This window comes from Alligator mississippiensis, chromosome 5 (assembly GCF_030867095.1).
Source record: "Alligator mississippiensis isolate rAllMis1 chromosome 5, rAllMis1, whole genome shotgun sequence".
NCBI lineage: Eukaryota > Metazoa > Chordata > Crocodylia > Alligatoridae > Alligator > Alligator mississippiensis.
In genome coordinates this window covers 88,329,645-88,347,948 of record NC_081828.1, presented here as the reverse complement: position 1 = coordinate 88,347,948, position 18,304 = coordinate 88,329,645, and the positions used below count along the sequence as shown (strand labels likewise).

General features: G+C 46.9%; 1 long non-coding RNA gene across 1 annotated transcript; it reads right to left on the bottom strand.

The window, feature by feature from the left end:
- Positions 1 to 5,353: 5,353 nt before the first annotated feature.
- LOC132250638 (uncharacterized) lies at positions 5,354 to 17,874 on the bottom strand. The gene is made up of 3 exons (XR_009462234.1): positions 17,845 to 17,874; positions 7,283 to 7,433; positions 5,354 to 5,900 (listed from the first exon to the last, which is right to left on the bottom strand). It is a non-coding gene; the product is annotated as an uncharacterized LOC132250638 (long non-coding RNA).
- Between the last annotated feature and the right edge of the window lie 430 nt (positions 17,875 to 18,304).

Sequence of the window (18,304 nt, the reverse complement as noted above, 5' to 3'; positions counted from 1 at the left end):
TACATTTTTGTTCATGTCCCTATCCATGCTTCTAAATTCCAGGTGGAGGATACCTCAGTGCAGGATGCTTCATTCAAGTTACTACAGCCAAGCCACAGACTTGAAAAGATTTGAAACTTGAGAATATTTTTTGGTGAGTATGGGGAGATTTCTGGTACAGTGTCACTGAGAAAATCTTCAATAGATTCAGCATGACAGTATTCCTTTAAGTCCCAGTGAACACTAAGAAGTTCCAAAGGTAAAAAATAATAATGAAAAACCTTTTGCATTTTCCTCCTGAATTTCTGAAAGTTTGATTTTGGTTTATTCTCAGTTTTAGACATAAGCTCAAGGTAGTCCTTTTATCATACTCTTTCTTCTATGTTAATCCTTTTGATTTCAAAGTGTGAAACACAGAAATAGAATGTGAAAAGCCAAATAAAGTTTCCTGGTCTCCTAAAAAATTATCTTGATTTTTCTTCTATCTCATAATGAATTTTTTTTTTTCACATTCTTTTCTTCCCATGGTGTTGCCATTCAGTATTCATCTGGCTGCATAATTCCTTCCCACAGTGTTCAATCTTGTAGGAAAACTACATTTTAATAAATCAATAATGTATTTTAGATGAGAATAAATTCCCTGGATGAGCCAGAATTTTTCAGGTAGGGTAAAAACAGATGTAATCCTGACACAGTGGATAAAGAAGTACAATAGAAAGTATTTCTAAAATGACAAATTAACAGAATTGATATACTCCCAGTACAGAAACCCTTCATGGCTTTTTCTTAAAGTTCCTGAAACAAAAATAAATAAATCCAATGCATCAAGCATTTGGAATCACAAATATCTGAGAATAAATAGGGTAAGATCGGTTTTTCTCTCAAGTAATATAACAGAATTATTTATACATTCATATGATATAGGCAATGCTGATTTCTCTTCATTTTAGTTATCCAGAGGAAATATCAAAACCAGAGCTGATTTAGACTAGAGGCAGAAAATAAATCTTCTGCAAGAAAACATTTTAAATATCAGTAATTAACAAATTGAGAAAGAGAACTTAATATAACAATCTTTTTAATGTACTAAGTGTACTCTAAAGTAATCTATATGTAGATTGTTTCAGTGCTACAGGAAACTGATAAATTTGTATTATACATGTATTACTAATGCACTGTGTTTTGTGCAAGGATTGTTGAAGTGTTTCTGTTGTGATTCTTCAGAATTTACTTACAACAGTCTTGTGTTTGAACATGGGCAAAAAATGCATATTAAGATCCTATGCAATTCCATTTTAAATCTAATCAAGCTCAAGTGAAAGACATTTTCCTTACTGTCATGCTTATTTTAAATTACCAAATATGAAACCATTATTGAGGTATGCAAAGTGTCTAATGTTACCAAACAATAATCCTGATGGGCTTAATCTGCAACCAATATTTTGTGAAGTGCCTAAAATCTATACTCTACCCCTGCAACCTACCATACTTCCAGATAAAGAGGAGGCTCTTGTGATTTTTTAAGTAAATTTTTCATTTTGTCCAAATTCTATTTAAATCCAGGGGAGAAACTCTCAGTTTTTCATAAATGTTGAGATCACTGAGTACAAAGGAAAAACTGAGATATATGTGGGAAATAGCTGATGTGTAAGCTCTTAACCAATGGTAGACAAAACCTCAAATACAATAGCTTAGCTCTCTCTTTGTTCATTATTGATCATGTCTGATATGAAATGAGAATTCTCCTCAGTCTCTTTTTTCCCCCTTAAATATGTATGTGCATGCGTAAGTGTTTCCTGAAGGAGGTGAATAGTGATGAGTGCTTCTTTTCCATAATTAATATTTATGTTTATGAGATTTGACTGAAAGCTGGAGTAGTGGTATTAGCCATCCTGTGAAAATGGTCACAATTCTGGTCTTAAGTGGATGGTGTTAAAAATGCTTATTGTATTCAGGCCTCATTTGGTCTAAACATCGGTTATATTGTTCTATGATTTTTTCATTTCCCCATTATATATTAAAACCAAAGCTTCTACTTCTTTGGAGACTGCTGCTTTAATTTTAAAAAAGGAATCCACGCTAGTGACAAGTCATATACAGCAAATATCCTTTGCATTAGATGCATTGATCAACTTAGTAAGGATGACACTTGCTTGTTTTAGTGGCTCTCAGGGATGTGGTTTACTCACCATACCCTTGTTGTCTCTTGTGCCTGGAATATCCATGGCACTAATGTGATTTTTCATGAGCAGAATAGTTTGTCTTATAAGCACAAAGGTATTCAGATACCATCATAAAAGAGCACCCTCAGGGCACTAAGATGGAAAGATTGTTAAAACAAAGTACATGAGCCTCTCTCAGAGGTGCGGGTTCTCTTTAAATTGATGGTCCTCCCAATTTGAAGACAGAAAACAGGAGGGTTGGAGCAGGAAAAGAGAGGAAAGGGCTGAGAAGCCATGTGGAATTTGGTCTTCACCTACTAGAGCCAACAGAGCATAACTGGCATTTGAACCTTTGCAAAAATCCCCAGTATGGGCTTTGAGTCTTTTCCATGGATTCCTGTGCACTTATAGATGGAGCTCTATTTATTAAAGCCCAGAATGACCTGGAAATTTTACAGCTGAACATGACAGCAAAGATTCCCCAAGAAGCTGTAATCTCCTTATTTAAACATTCCAGGATCAGCAGCATCAGAGCCATTAATGATAAATGAAAAAGGCACAAGTGCTCAAACCTTTTATTCACCAGGGCATTTTTTATTTAAGTGTCCAAATATGGATTTGGGAATCTAACTTCATGCTTGCTGATGTTGGCATCTACCTACTGGAATATAAATTAACAGTTTATCACATTTAATCACAGAAACTGTTCATACAAATATGAAGTGCCATAGCATAGTAAAGTGGTTACAGTTATATTTTGCTGCAGTAAGAAACGCAGCCAACATATCAAATCCTGCCAATGAGTTTTTACTAATCTGATCATTGTAAAGATTTTCCAAAGATTTGACACACTAAAAGCAAAAGTAGGTCTGTACCAAACTGCAGGCAATCTGTATCAAGGGAACTGTCACTACATTCTTATACCATTCTCCACTACCTGAATTTCATAACAGATGTGTCTGGCCTGGTCCTCTGTTCTAAGTATAGCACAGAAAGCTGAGAAAAAATCTATTCTACCATCAGTAAAGTTGGTTTGTAGAAGAAGAAACAAAATAATGTTTAGAACTATACCGTGCATGACTGAACACCTTAAATTTGTCATGTATTGAACGCTTTGTTGATGACTTGGCTTGAAAAGTAAGAGGCATGCATGAGTAAACACTTTAATTGCCATATTTTTTTTGCAGAATCAGGGGGAAATGAATTATTGCACTGGAAGAATAGACATATGGTCACTTGCTTTAGGCAAATATAAACAATTTATGGATAGTGCACCTCTGTCTGTCTCCTCTGAAAATTGCTAAGCCTTTTGGACTTCTGTTGACTTTATTGGTCTAGGCAATCTCAGTCTACTTCTACATATCACTGCAAGGTGATAAGGGGAGGAGTCAAAACCATCTCACTAAAAAAAGACCTTTGTCTTTAGTTGTGGTTGAGTGGAGACTTCCCACAGAAAAACAGCATGCCTGTTCTAGTGCACCAACAAAAAAGATAGCCTTAATTTACCAATCAGGACCCTCCAAGTGTAGACGGAATGCTGTAGCTTAAGAAAGCAGAGATGTACCCTGGAAAGGTCATTATGCACTATCTTGTGTACATTGGCACTCAAAGGAAAGGATCACTTTATAGCTGCACATTTTTTAAAGTGATACAGACTGCTTTGCAAACCATTTTGTGCACTGTACTTAATGTGTGTCCATATCACTAATTGTGGTGATTCTAAAGCTCACATGAGCCACACATAAGCCTCTCCTCTCAGTTTACACAACTATGCTGCTCTGCAAAAGGCCTAGGAAGAGAGACAAGTGTCAGGCAGACTAAATCCTGGACTGACTTTGCTGGAATTGAATGGAACAAAAACATTGCTTTACTCTCCAGGGACCTAATGGGTGCTTCTATCTTGCTTAGTTTGGATGATTACTGACCACACTGTGAGTGCAACTACATGAGATGCTTTACTACGAAGCAGCATAATTTACTGTGCAGTAAGCATGTGTGTCTACCCATGCGTATGCTTACCATGCAGTAAATTTTGCTACTCATGTGCAAATTTGCAACCTACCAATGCAAGTAGTAAATTTACTCATGAGTACACATTGTGCAGTAATGGTCATGTAGATGCCACCTGGAAGCAGATTTGGTCCTGGTCAGCCCTGCTACTAGGAGGTCAGCCTCAGCTCAGCTCCAGGACCCCAGGACTAGTAGTCGCTCCTGCCACAGGGCTGGCCTGCCTGTGTGGTACCCCATCCACAGGTCCTTTAAAAGCTTGGAGGTATTTTGAGCCCTGGGACACAACAGCAGGGAGCCTGGGTGGAGGGGTGGGGGGGCGATGACTCTTGGCCTCTGCTGCCCCTTCACAGGCCACAGGCTACCTATGCCAGCTTGCCTGCAACCTACAGCCACTGCCTGGTACTGTAGTGCCACGCAGATGCCAAGCCCACCATCTAGCCTTGCAGGCTCCTGCAGGCTCCTGCCAGGCCTGCCAGTTCCTGAGCCCATGTGCAGCCAGTTCCTAGCTGCTGGGTCCATCATCAGCTGTCTTCAGCCATCCCCCAGCAGTCTGGCCAGAGCCTGCATGTGATGGAGGGTATCACCTCACTGCACAGCTCCCATGCCATGACCCTGAACACAGTAGGTCACCATCACCCACCACAATCATTGGTCTGGAAGTGCCTGCAAGTCTATGCCTATTACTATGGTAGCTGACTGAAATCCTTGTGCACTGGGACCCAGGCCACACCTGGGCTGTGTACAGCAGCATGGATAACGTGCCCAAGCCCCCACTCTGGCCTGGCATCCTCAGTGATATGTTGCTGGTGGAGGTCCTCTTGGGGTGCCAGCAATACATCCCACCGAGCTCCCTACCCCCAACCTCCAACAGGAGCTTGGGGAGTCTGATCCAGTGTCTATCCCAAGAGCTCTGCAGCTACAGCCCCAGCCATGAGGCAAGGCTGGGCATGTCACTGCTGGCTGCTAACAGCACCAGCTCCTCCACGGAGGGGACCCTGGCTGGGTGCCTGCACACTGTGCCCTATCACCTGAGGGCACCACTGGGAGCTGCAGGCCATTGCTGCCAGCCAGGACCAACCAGTGGCTCCAGGCACACCAGCCCCACCCACATGGTAAGCCACCCCTCCCCTGGTCCCAGCCCCGCCCCCCATTTATCCCTTGCCCAGGCCAGCCACACTCCCCTGGCCTCTGGGTCCCCCCTCCCCCTCAGCATGCAGGGTGGTAAGAGACAGTGCAAAACTACAATGAGCAGCCTATGCCCCTGAAGATAGGTGGGCATGGGCCTCTAATGTGCCAAGGAATGCATTGCTGTCAGTAGCAAAGTCTTCCTCAGCTCTGGGTGGCAGGGCATGTAATGTAGCCACAGGTAGCCATCCAGGTGGTAGAGGAATTTGTGGGGAAGCCCAGGCTTGCCTCTATACTGGCGAAGCTCAACGTCCCATGGCAGTGTGCAGATTCACCTGTGGCATTGTGCTGATCACCAGCAGCAGGGTATAGTGGGCCAGGCACCCCTCAGTCCATGCAAACATCTCCTTATGCAGTATCCAGGACATGCACAGCAGGGGAAAACTCATGGTACAATGCTGGCATGGGGAGGAAGCTGGTGGTGGGGCTTCATTCTAGAGAGGCCCTTTACAGGGAGAGCAGGGATACAGGCAGCTCCTTGTCCCAGTCATCTTGGAGTCCCATGTCCCCTGAGATTGTGGCAGGATGCCATGGGCTTGGTGACAGCACAGGAAACCAGTGGGCCTGAAGGAAGAGAAACAGGGGTAGCAGGGTCTGGAGACATGGCAGCAGGTGCTGCCAGGAGCCTGGTTTCTCCCAGCCTGGGAACAGTGTGGGGTAGGCTGCAGTCAGCACCCAGCGGCCCACTGGCCCCACGGCAGTGAGCAGCGATGTGGGCCCTGGCTAGCAGCAATCTGGTCCTGGACCTGCCTGACCAACTTACCATGGTCCCTGCACACCCATGCATACCCAACTCCCAATCAGAGGCTGGGCACTGCATAGTCCCTGGTACAGCACATCTAATTTTTGAAATGTTGCAAACTCTCACAAACAACTTCTTTCTCGTGGCTCTGCAGGTCTTGCAGCTGCAGGTAGGGGAGAAGATGCCATTGGCAGCCAGGATGTGGCCTCAGGTTCACTGCCACCTACAGCTGGGGACCTAGGGATGGACCAGCTATGCAGGAGGAGTACCCAGAATTGAGCCATGCTCGTGGGATGGCTGATGACTGCCACAAAGGACCAGCAGGTGGATGCGCAGACATGGATGGCAGAGAACATTGCCCCACAGGACAGGCAGCAGGCAGAGGACATGGCCCACAGGACACAAAGGACCACCACAAGGATATGTAGGACTAAGCAGACTGGCCCTGGAGTGCAAACATGTGAAGGCCCTGCAGGAGCAGGGCATGGGCATGGTGAGAGCTGTGCAGGCCACGGAGGAGGACCGCTGGGTGCTGGACACCTGCCCTTGACCCTAGCCATGGCTGCCTTCTGGCAGCCACCCACTGCCCATCAGCAGGCCCCCTCATGGGGCTGGGCAGAGGTCCAGTGATGCCTCCACTAGCCAGGATTCTCTGCCCTGGCCCATGGCCCAAGTCCCTCACCATCCAGCTCAAGAGGACCAGCAGCTGCCATTGCCCCTGGGCAAGTTCCCCCCCTACCCCACCCCACTGGACTCACCCAGTGTGTACCCACAGGGGAACAGCCAGAGGCCAGAGTGATGGTCACTTGTCCCCAGGCTCTGCCCTTAGGCACAGTCACTCCACAGCTGCTCACCTCAGAAGGGCACACAGACACATTCTATTGTAAATAGTTTGCATGGGGGAGAGTGTGTTTTATTGTTGGTGGGTGGGGTGGGTGGTGGAGGGGCTGTTATTGGGGATGGAGTGGGGAGGTGGTCTATTGTTGGGAAGGGATGGAGGGAGAAAGTATTTGCTTGTTATTAGGGAAACAATATGGTTTTCTGAGAACTGTCCACAGTGAGCATTGTGCCAAAGGCAGGCAATGGAGCAGGGGTCCGTGGGAGTCTGTGCAGGTGGGCTACAGTGGGGAGTACAGGAGGAGGTGGTCAGCCAATGCCTCTCACACCCAGTGCCCCGGCCCCTGCTGGGAAGTATGTAACTCACCTGGGGCTTCATTGGTGGGGGGCCCACCACTCTCACTGCCACTGCAGCTGGTGCTCCTGATGCCAGGCATCCTTCACTCACTGTGCGTCCTCCACCCAGGCCCCACAAAAGATGTCTCCCCAGACTTCACAGACGTTAGGCAGCATGCAGGCTGTGATGATAACCCAAGGGATATTGTTTTCAGAAAACTCAAGGTGGGCAGCGAGGGTACACGAGTGTTCCTTGAGGTGGCCGAAGGCTTGCTCCACCAGTGCACAGGTCTGGCCCAGGCACCAGTTGAAGTGGGCCTGGAAGAGGTCCAGCTCGCCAGTGTAGGGCCACATGAGTGGGTAGATGGGGTCCTTGATGAGAAGGGAGGTATCACCACAGTGTCCAGCTGGAAGTCTGGCACCCCCAGCATGAAATGCCCACTCTGCACCAGGGCTGTCAGGATGGTATTCCAAAACATGCAGGCATTGTGGGCACTGTCTACCCAGCTGGCACTCACATTGACCACTGCAGCATCTTAACCAATGATGGTCTAAAACACAATAGAGTGAAAGCCCCACCAGCTGCAATAGGGCCAGTCACTGGGGAGCAGGAAGGTGACAGGGATGTGCGTCTCATCCAGGGCCTGATGCACCAGGGGAATCCCAGAGCACAGAACCTTTTGTCTTCAAAAGGAGGCTAGATAGACACCTAGCCGGGGTCATTTGACCCCAGCATTCTTTCCTGCCCATGGCAGGGGGTCAGACTTGATGATCTGCTCAGGTCCCTTCTGACCCTACCAACTATGAAGCTATGAACCCTGCCACCAATGCCAGGGGTCCATACGTGTACAGCATGGTTTGCCCCGGCATGTCCTGGAGGGCACCACACACTTCCAGGATTGCCTCCCCAGTGTTTAACTTGACCATGCCAAAGAGGTTGCCCTCATAGCAGAGGCTGGTAAGCACAGCCAGTTTCAGAAGGGCAATGGCCAGCCAAGTGCACACAGAGAGAGGTGCCTGCATGTTGGTGTTCTGCCACTCCAGATGTGAGTAAAGCTTCTCCAAGAGGTCCTGCAAGGTAGCCTGGGTCATTCTTAGTGACTCCAGACATTGCTCATCATCTCAGGTGTACTAGGCAATATGTAGCCACCAGTCCTGACTGACCTGGCAGGCCCAGAGATAGTGGGGCTGAAGAGTAAGGAAGGGCCCAGCTGGAGGGTGAGGAAGGCCCTTGTGGTGGCATCCTAGAGCACATGTTTAGCATCCATGCTGGGGTCCAGACAATAGGACAGGGTCCAGGTGGCAGCTGCATGGTGGTAGCAGCTCAAGGATGGTGTGGTGGGGCCAGGCAGGTGGTAGCTGCCTGTGGGGAAGCAAGCAGGGCCCAGACAGCCATGGGTCAGTTAGCAACCCATGTGGCAGTCCAGCAGGGCCAGCATAGTAGCCGGCAGGTGCCCAGGGCACTGGGTGTCACTGACAGGGCAGGGGCTACAGCAGCCATAAAGCAGAGAGGCAGAGACTGTGGCATGAGAGCTGCCATATACTGCCCTCATGCTGTACACACTTCTCCTGAACAGAAATGCAGCTGGCCAGGGAGCAGGGCATGGGGTTGCCTTTTAAAGTTGGTCTTTGGCCATAGGCAGCTGCAGCCAGATCCTCCAGCTCTTCCTGGTGGCAGCATGGGCCTGTTGCAGGGCCCCAGGAAGTGAGAGCAGTTTGCTGCTGGGAGCAGCAAATCTGCTCCCATGTCCTTGGACATGTAGATGCCTGCCTTGAAGTGTTTATTCATGAGTAGTATACTCACAAATAAACTGGTCCTGCATCAAATGCACATGTAGATATAGACACATCCACTGAGACTTAGAGTGGTTTTAGGTAGCATTGTTAGTGCTCTTGTTGGCCATACAGTTCATCCTGGTCTATTGCAATGCATATGTCCTCAGCATCATGTTCTTCAGCACTAGTCACATAATAACCCTGAAAACCATGCAACATTGAACCATATGCTTCCCTGGGATAGGTTGGTCAGAATAGCTTAACTGCTGCAGATCCCATAATGGGCACCCACCATCACACAAGGTCAACTCATCTACATAACTCTGCTCTTTCCTGATCAGCGTGGCCCTCCAACTATCCCACTTACTGTCTGTCTTGTGTTCTACATTGCCAGTGCTCACTTTTGACCTGGTTTTGATCACATCTTTACCCTTTTTTCCTGAGAATGTATTCAGAAGGAAAAAGTCTGACCTTTGCACTTTCCCACCTTACTCATATATATATTTTTTTTTTTTAAATTTGTTAATGCTTTTCAGTAGTCTGAATATCCCAATGTGGGCTATCTGAAGACAACCACAAAACAGCATTTCCCTTTCACAGATGATCCATTTGAACTCCAAGAAATGAACCCATAACACATTTTGGCTTCACTGTTACAGCAAATAAAATGCACTTGATACTTCCACACTTTTAAAACAGCAATGACTACCAAGTAGTTTCTCTTTTTAGAGCTGCATCATTTCTGGTACAAATCTCTTGCTGACAGAACAGGCATTGATAAGGATGCCTTTTTTACACCCACTTTAATCACTGTGCAAGAGCTTGTCATGAATCTTTTGCCTGAATTCAGCTAAATATATATCTCTTTCTCCACTTCAAATGCTCATTCAAGCAGATTGAATTCCACCTACTACAGGGTTGAACATATTGATCAGAAAGTGGCATATATTGAATATAGTCTATACAGTGATACTTATGTGCTTGTGGCTCTTCAGCCTGCCAACTGTCTGTGGTACAACACTTTATTTTCTCAGGGTTGGAGCCAATAAAGGATATAGGCATATAAAGTGAGAATTTAAATGCCAAATTAAAAACCTCTGTTCAGCTGTCTTCCAACCCAGAGGCTTGATTTACATATTTTTTCTTAACTAGAAACTGCACTTCTGCACATACCCCAACATGCCCCAGGCCTTAACAGACCTGAGCAACAAGTGTACCTAGATCATATTTAAGTACAGCTGGGATCATGTATCAGCATGACTAAAGGTAGGCATTCTTTGAGAAAGTCAATAGGTTCAAAGGCCTCTCAGAAAAATGTTGTGGCAGCCACTTGCCTTTTAATCACAACCAGAGGAGGAAGTGATACCCCTCCCATTTTATATTGTAATCTAGTGGTTAGAACACCCAGGAAGTGGGACAGCTAGAGAGAGTCCAGACTCTTCTCATTGATCTTTCCAATCAGCTACTTTTGAGCAGGTCCATAGTCTTCCATTTCCTATTCTGAAACAATCAATTTTCCTGGTTCACTCAACAGGGAGCCCAAGACCTTCATGCAGGGTCCTGATTCTTCTCCCATGGGCAGGCATTAAACAGGTAAGATAAAATCATTTATTAGATCTAACCCAATATGACTGCAATGCCTGTAAGAGTGAAGTCAATGATAAAACATCATTAAGTCAAGTGAAAATATTTCCTGATAGAAAAATAATGAGCACAGTAAGTGGCTACCTCATTTCTCAGCCATGAGAAATGAAAGTTGTTGCACAAACTCTTCCCTTTTTTCCAGGCTAGGACTCCAGCAAATGTTTATTTTCAGTTGCTTTTTTTTATCCCTAATGCATGTATAATACTAAACAAAACATATTCAAAGCAGCTTGAATTTTAAACTTTGAATGTAAAATACTTTAAATAATGCACATAGGGCATCTATACACATGATGATATTCTGCTCTATCATATACTAATTAGCATGCATCAGAGAAGACTTGAATGAGTCTGCTGATAGTCTGCTGGAGCAAGCATGCTCCAGAAGCCTCTGTATCACATGTATTCAGTGTCCCTACATTTCAAAATGGCAGCAGGGGCACTTTAACTAAAGTTTGTTAAATGAGCTTTAGTTAAAGCACCCCACCACCATTTTGAAACATGGGACACCGAATGTGTGTGATGCTGTGGGCACTTTGATTAGAGCTTCTCTCAGAGTCACTCTAACTAAAGCACCCACCCCCCGACCAACCTTGGAACACATGTATAGATGCCCATAGTGAACAATTCATGAGTAATGTGTTTATACAAAATATCTGTTCAATAAGTCTGAAGAATAAAAATAGTCATGGTAACAATAATCATTTTGCTGGAAATTCGAGATTATAGGAAGTGCTCCATTTAATGAACAAGTTGTTTGCTGCAAATAATTCTCCTAGCTATAAACACGAATTAGACATCCTATTTTAAAGGCTACTTCAAGAGATTATGTATAAAGCCATGCCACGATGTACTTCAGTATCTTGTGAACAACAAGGGTTTTAGTACCATATTGCTCAGCAAAGAGGAAGCAGAAGTCTCTTCCCTACCTGATAAGAACTGAAGCATATGTAGCCATCAGGATTCATTTGGAAGCTTTCTAGTGCAGTGGCCTTTAACTGCACTGCAAAAGGTTTAGGGTTTATTTTGAATTCATGTACTTTTAAGGGAACAACATTTGAGTTAGGCTGTTATTGCTTTTTTCCTGGCCCGCTTGATTCCTTTGGGGTCTGTTTTGGGTCCCATGCTCTTTAGTCTAAGACATAGTGAAATTCAGCTTTCTTGATCATTTCTTATAATGATCATTCAGTTCTACAGATCAAATCTAACTTTCCAAATGTCAGTTCCCATGTTTACTGATTTAATTTTCTCTCATTTATAGTTCTCATTGGGACTTGAGAATGTGAAGATCAGTCAGAAAATAATTCTTCTGATGTTTTCAAAAGGTAGATTTTTTTTATGGCTTACTGAGTTGCACTTGAATTCATATAAGGAATTTTGAATTTTATAAAGTGGTCTATTACAGATAGGAACCCCATTAACTTGAGTGGGCATGAAAAATGCTTAGCAAACCTAGTTCTCTCTGACCTGATATTTATTTGCACATTATAGATTTATTAACCTATAGGTATATTGAGAAAATAGCAAATATAAAATATAACTATAGTTGTTAAGTGTCACCCATTGGCAATAAGGTACTGGTCCTTGTCCAAAGCAGACCTCGTATGGTCTGTTTCAGTCACGGCAATTGAACATGGGAAAAATGTAGGTTGGAAAGATGGGAATAGGATACATAATATTGTCCTGCCTTGGTTCTCTTACCACTCTGGACCATTCATTGAACTTAACATTTTCCAGAGGTTCAGCATCCTTTTAAATGTCACTGCTGCTCTTCCTTCAGATAAAGGAATCCTTTTTTGGTCCACTAGCTTTGATCTTGCCTTGTCCCACAGTTAAGCTGAAAACCCTATTACACAAATCTGCCCTTCTCTTTCTGTGTGTGTCAATGTCTAATAAACACAATATCTCTGGTTTTAAAAGAGAGATCAACAATTTGGTTTCTTAGTTTTCCTGCTGAAGATTTTCCACTCTCTACTCCCTCCCTCCACAATCAGAGCCAGCCTTAGGAGAAATGGCAGACTAAGCAAACTTGTATTTTAGTCCCTCCCCACACAGGACCTCCCTCTCAAGTCAGTGGCACTCCCGCAGGCAGAGGGAGGCAGGCAGGCAGGGGTGCAAGATGTAGTCTGGTAGGGAGATATAGCAACATGGTATGCCAGGCAAGCAGGTGGGCACGCACCACTGCTGCTGCCCACACTGCTGAGCCCAGCTCCTCCTGAGCAGCAGCTTGAGGCAGAGGGCAGGCTGGGCTGGGTATTTCTCCTCCTGCCTGGGGTAGGGATTGGCCAGGGCAGGCCAGGGAAGAGCACGGGGAAAGCTCCTCCCTGGCCTGCCTTGGGGGAAAGCTGTAAGTGCAGGCTGCTCATATTTGTATGTGTGTGCATGGTGCCTCCCTGACTATGGTACCCTTGTCAGGTGTTCATGTCACCCACCCCTAAGGATAGACCTGTCCACAATGCAAAGAATCTAAAGAAACTCATTCTTCTCACTTTAGCCAATACATTCTCCCAAGGTATTTCTACCCAAACATATAGATATTAAAGTTTAACAACCTCCATTGTCCTTGAGATAACACATACTTGACTGAGACATGTTATAGCTTCCACCTATTTTGAGGCCTCACTGATACAGCAGTTTCATAACAAACTGGGATAAGGATGCTGACCTGACAGATTACTCCAAGTCAATGCAAATATTTAAAAAAGTGAGTGTAGCTCATCCATTACCTAAAATGAGCAAAAAAGAAAATAATACTAAAAATAATAAGTAGATCAGATAGGATGATAGGAGACTTCCTGTCTTCTTTGTAGGTGTTCACTGACTGCTAATGACAACAGAATAATACCTAGCACTCCGTCAGCAGATTGCTAAACCCTTTTCTAAGAGGTCACTGGCCTCAGGCCCTGTTTGATCTAGACTGTCCCACTGGATCAGAGCTTCCAAGAAAACTTACCAGCAGATCCCAGAATGATAGTGTAGTTAACAGAGCTACGCAGCTGGTGCCCAGAGCTTGAACAGCATCTCCACTGGTTAGTGCAGGATAAGCAAAAGGGGCTGATGGCATAATTGTATTTCCCCTCTCTGGGGCATTTCAAGGGGAGATGGGCTTGTGCAATCCATGTGGAAGTGCAGAAACACTGCCAGGGGATGGGAAGGTAAGCTGGAGCCAGGGAAAAATCCAGACCCAGGAGGGACAAACGCCCCTACTAGAGAAGCCTCTCCAAGAGCTGCAGCACCTTTATAAAAATACAGGAAGCTGAGATAGAGAAAGAGAAGTGAGTTTCAAAGATTATGGTGACAGAGCCAGGAATAAAATTCAGGTTACCTAAATACTAGTCCATTGTTCTGTATGCTAAGCCACATAGAACAAAGTACACCGAAATAATGGAGATTCCATCATGTAGCAAGATGCTGACCTCCACATGATTCATTGGGAGAGGTGGGACTCCTTCCACACAAGTTATGGAATAACAATGGATATTTCCAGACTTTGTGCTCATCAGAACTAGTGGGAGATGAAACACATGTCATGAATGGCTTATGTGTATATGTCACAGGATGGTAGGGTCCTTGCTTGGCCTTCTTGCCCTGGACCTCATCCTGGGTAAAGCCTGCCTCTGCTCCAGTGCCTGTCCTCATCAAAATTGTCAATAACTCTTCTGCCACCTTCTCCGCAGTAACTGAGTGTTTGGGGATAACCTCCGGAAACCTCATCATATAATTCAGGACCACCAGTATGTACTGGTGCCTTTCTCTGGTCTTTGGTAGAGGTCCCACAATGTCCATGGACACCCACTCAAAAGGTTGCCCAATTAATGCCAGCACTACCAACAGGTCTATGAGCAGGTTTTCTGGTGAGGCCAGCTGACATTTTGGGCAGGAACTGCAGAATTCCTGCACTCCAGCTTGCAGGCCCAGCCAATAAAACCAGTTTCATAGTAAGTAGGGTCAGAAGGAACCTGAGCAGATCAAGTCTGACCCCCTGCCCTGGGCAGGAAAGAATGCTGGGGTCAAACAATCCTGGCTAGGTGATAGTTTAGCCTCTTTTTGAAGACTCCCAGGGTAGTAGTGAGCACCACTTCCCTTGCAAGTTAGTTCCAGATCCTAGCCTCCCTGACTGTGAACTAGTGCTTCCTGATGACTAGCCTGAATCTGCTCTTAGTCAACTTATGACCGCTGTTCCGCATTACTCCCGGTAGTGCTTGGGGGGGACAGGGACTCCCCCATAGCCTGTTGGTCCCCTTTGGCCAGTTTGTAGATGGCCACCAGATCCCCTCTCAGCCTTCTCTTGTGGAGGCTGAACAGGTTCAGGTCCTGTAGCCTCCGCTTATAGGGCCCGCCTTGATGCCCCCTGATCATGCAAGTGGCCTTCCTCTGGACCCTCTTGATGCTGTCCACATCTCTCCTGAAGTGCCTTGCACTTGTCAGTATTGAATCCCATCCTGTTCTTATCCGCCCACCCCTGTAACCTGTCTAGATCTAGTGGCAGCCTGTCCCTCTCCTCCAGCGTGCCCAATTCTTCCCACATCTTAGTGTTGTCTGTGAATTTGAACAAAGTGCTTTTCACCCCCTTGTCCAAGGCGCTGATGAAGATGTTGAACAGTGCAGGCCCAAGGACTGAGCCCTGGGGCACCCCACTGCCCACATCCCTCCAGGTCAAAAAAGACCCATCCACCACCACTCTCTGGGTGCAGCCCTCCAGCCAATTTGTGACCCATCTGACCGTGTAGGCATTGACGCTACAGTCACCTAATTTCTTAATGAGAATGGGGTGAGAGACAGTCTTGAAGGCCTTCCTAAAGTCTAGAAAGACTACATCCACTGAGACATCTGCATCCAAGGATTTTGTGACCTAGTCATAGAAGGCCACCAGGTTGGTCTGACAGGACCTGCCTCAAATGAACCCATGTTGGTTGCCCCTAAGCATGATCTCCCCTGCTGGACCCTTGCAGATGTGCTCCTGGATAATTTTCTCAAAGAGCTTCCCTAGGACCCAGGTAAGACTAACGGGCCTGTAGTTTCCTGGGTCCTCCTTCCTCCCTTCTTTGAAAATGGGGACCACATTGGCCCTTTTCCAGTCCTCCAGCACCTTGCCAGAGCACTATGAGTGCTGTAAAGCTGTGCCAGGATTCCCTTAATGACCTCTGCTAATTCCCTCAGCACTCTGGGGTGGAGATCATCAGGACCTGCTGACTTGAACATGTCTAGTCCCACCAGAAGTTCCCTGACTAGGTCCGCACTGACCCTGGGCCTGGCAGCACCTCCCCTGGGTCCGTCAGGGATCCCAGTGAGGGGGGATGCCCCAGTCCCTGCTCAAAAAGCAGGAGGCAAAGAAATTGTTAAAGAGGTTAGCCATGTCATCTGGTGTGACCATCAGATTTCCTAACATATCCTGCAGAGACCCTATGTTACCCGGTACCTTCTTTTTATCCCCTATATATTTAAAAAAGGACTCCTTGTTATCCTTGATCCGCTTTGCTAGTCCTAGTTCCATCTCCACCTTAGCCTTCCTAACAGCCCCACTACAGTCTCAAGCAATGGAGGTATAATCCTCCTTGGTCATGGAGTTGATCAATTTGGTCTCAGTTTTCTCCAGCTTAAATGGCCCCCTGTGGGGTGTTCACACCCTATGTGTAGGACAGCCCACCAATAATGCGTAGGCAGTAATAATTAAGCCACCTCGACTTTGCCCTCCTGCTAAGGCCTCACAGTGTGAGGCAATACAAAAAGTCCTTCCTTACTTGAAAATGAGGTGTCATCCTCATCAGTTCAGGATGGAGTATCTCATTACAATTGGCAAGCTTCTCACTGAAGGCCTGCCTGAACCCATCCTCTTGTGCCTGCTTAATGCCAAACTGATCAGATCCCACTAGTTTGTCTAGAACAATTAAGTCTCTGCTATGAGGTAGATATCTCCTCCAAAACTTGCCCCATAAATCCTTCTCTGGGACTGCTAGCCAGTTGGGCTAGCAGGTGATGAAGGGAAGGCCAGTCTGTGCTTAGAATCATCTGGCATGACTGTCACAGTGGGGTCCCTTTAGGAGGGCCGTGGTCTCCTTAAGGCCCTCTCTCCATGTCAATTCAACCCAAGGGCACCCTCTATTTCTCGCCCACCATGTCTTTGATGTTCAGTAGGTTCAGAAGGCTGCCTTGCATCTCCTTGGGCACGTGAACTCCTGGACCCCCCCGTGGGTCTTATCCTGCACCCATGGGTGCCTTGGGGCACCCTAGCCTTGTGGGCTACGCGTGGCTCCTACCACCCCTAATACCACGCCCCAAGCCTCGCTGATGGGATAGACATTGTCTGGTCACAATACACCTATGCCCACTCTTGGGCCTTCTCTACAATAGGCTAGTCCCCTCTGGGATGTCCTCTCAATCCACTGGTCTCTTAGGCCCACTGCACTACTGCCTTCTCTGGTACGGGCTCACCGCGCTACTATCCCCTTTTGCCAGGGACAACCGCAGCACCTTGCCCTTCTCCTAGGGCGCTGTGACACTAACCCCTTCCTTCGGGGTCCACCGCAGCACCCTGCCCTGGGTTTTCCTGCAGTGCAGGCCTATCACCGGGTCCGCCACACCCATCCTGGGCTTCTTAAATATCACCCCGCTCTAGGGCTCCTCAATAACCGCCCCTCCTTGGGGCCAGGGTCTATGCACCCCGCAAGTGATGCCCTTGCTGGTGTCTGCTGCACCCGTCCTGGGCTTCCTAACATGGCGCTCCCCCTTTTCGGGGCTCACCATGCCCACCTTGGGCTTCTCAATGCTGCCCCGCTCTGGGGCTGGGGTCTACGTACCCCACACACAACCCGGGGTCTTTGTTCCCCGCCTGCAACCCACTGGTTGCACTCCTCACTGTAAGCTGCACCTGCACTAGCGCTGCGCCCTCACTGGCGCTGGGGTCCCCATACCACTGGGGTACCTATGAGGATAATGCACCCTCCTGGCGCTAGACTGCGCCCTCCCTGGCACTGGGGCCCCACCCCTCTGGGGTCCCTATGAGGCCTCCTCCAACCCCTACAGCCTCACCCAAGCCTCCAGTTGTAATACAAACACTAACCAAACAAAACACAAGCCTCCTGGCTGTAACTTAACTTAAGGCCGCCTGGCTGCAACAACATAGCTCTTGCACCGCAGAGCCACCATCCTTCAGCCTGCTCAAGCAGTACTCACATCTTAGCTCCTGTCTCTCTGGCTGCTGGCAAGGAACTACCAACCTGGTCTTAGCCCTGGGCTTTATAAGGGCCAGGCCCTGCCCCCTTCTGGCCAGCTGATTCTTATCAGTTGCCCTGGCAACCTGCAGCTCTGCTTATTATCTCCGCTGGGGCTCCTTATGTACTGTCAGAGCTTCTCCTCTGGCAGCTTTCCCCTCTCTAGGAGCAGGAGCACCGAGGTGCCCTGAGACAATGACAATTCATGTGCAATGTAGACTGGCAGACAACGTGTTCATTCCATCACTTGCAGCTCAAGCACCTGGCATTCATAAGTCTGGTTGTCTCCAGGCAAGTTCACCAGGGTTTTCTTCCCACATTTCTCTGGTGCCCTGGGGCATTAATCACTTGGCTTCTGCCCATTTGCTCCACTTTCCTTAACTATCAATCATTTTTCTGCTTTGGAGCTGTGCCTGTCCAGG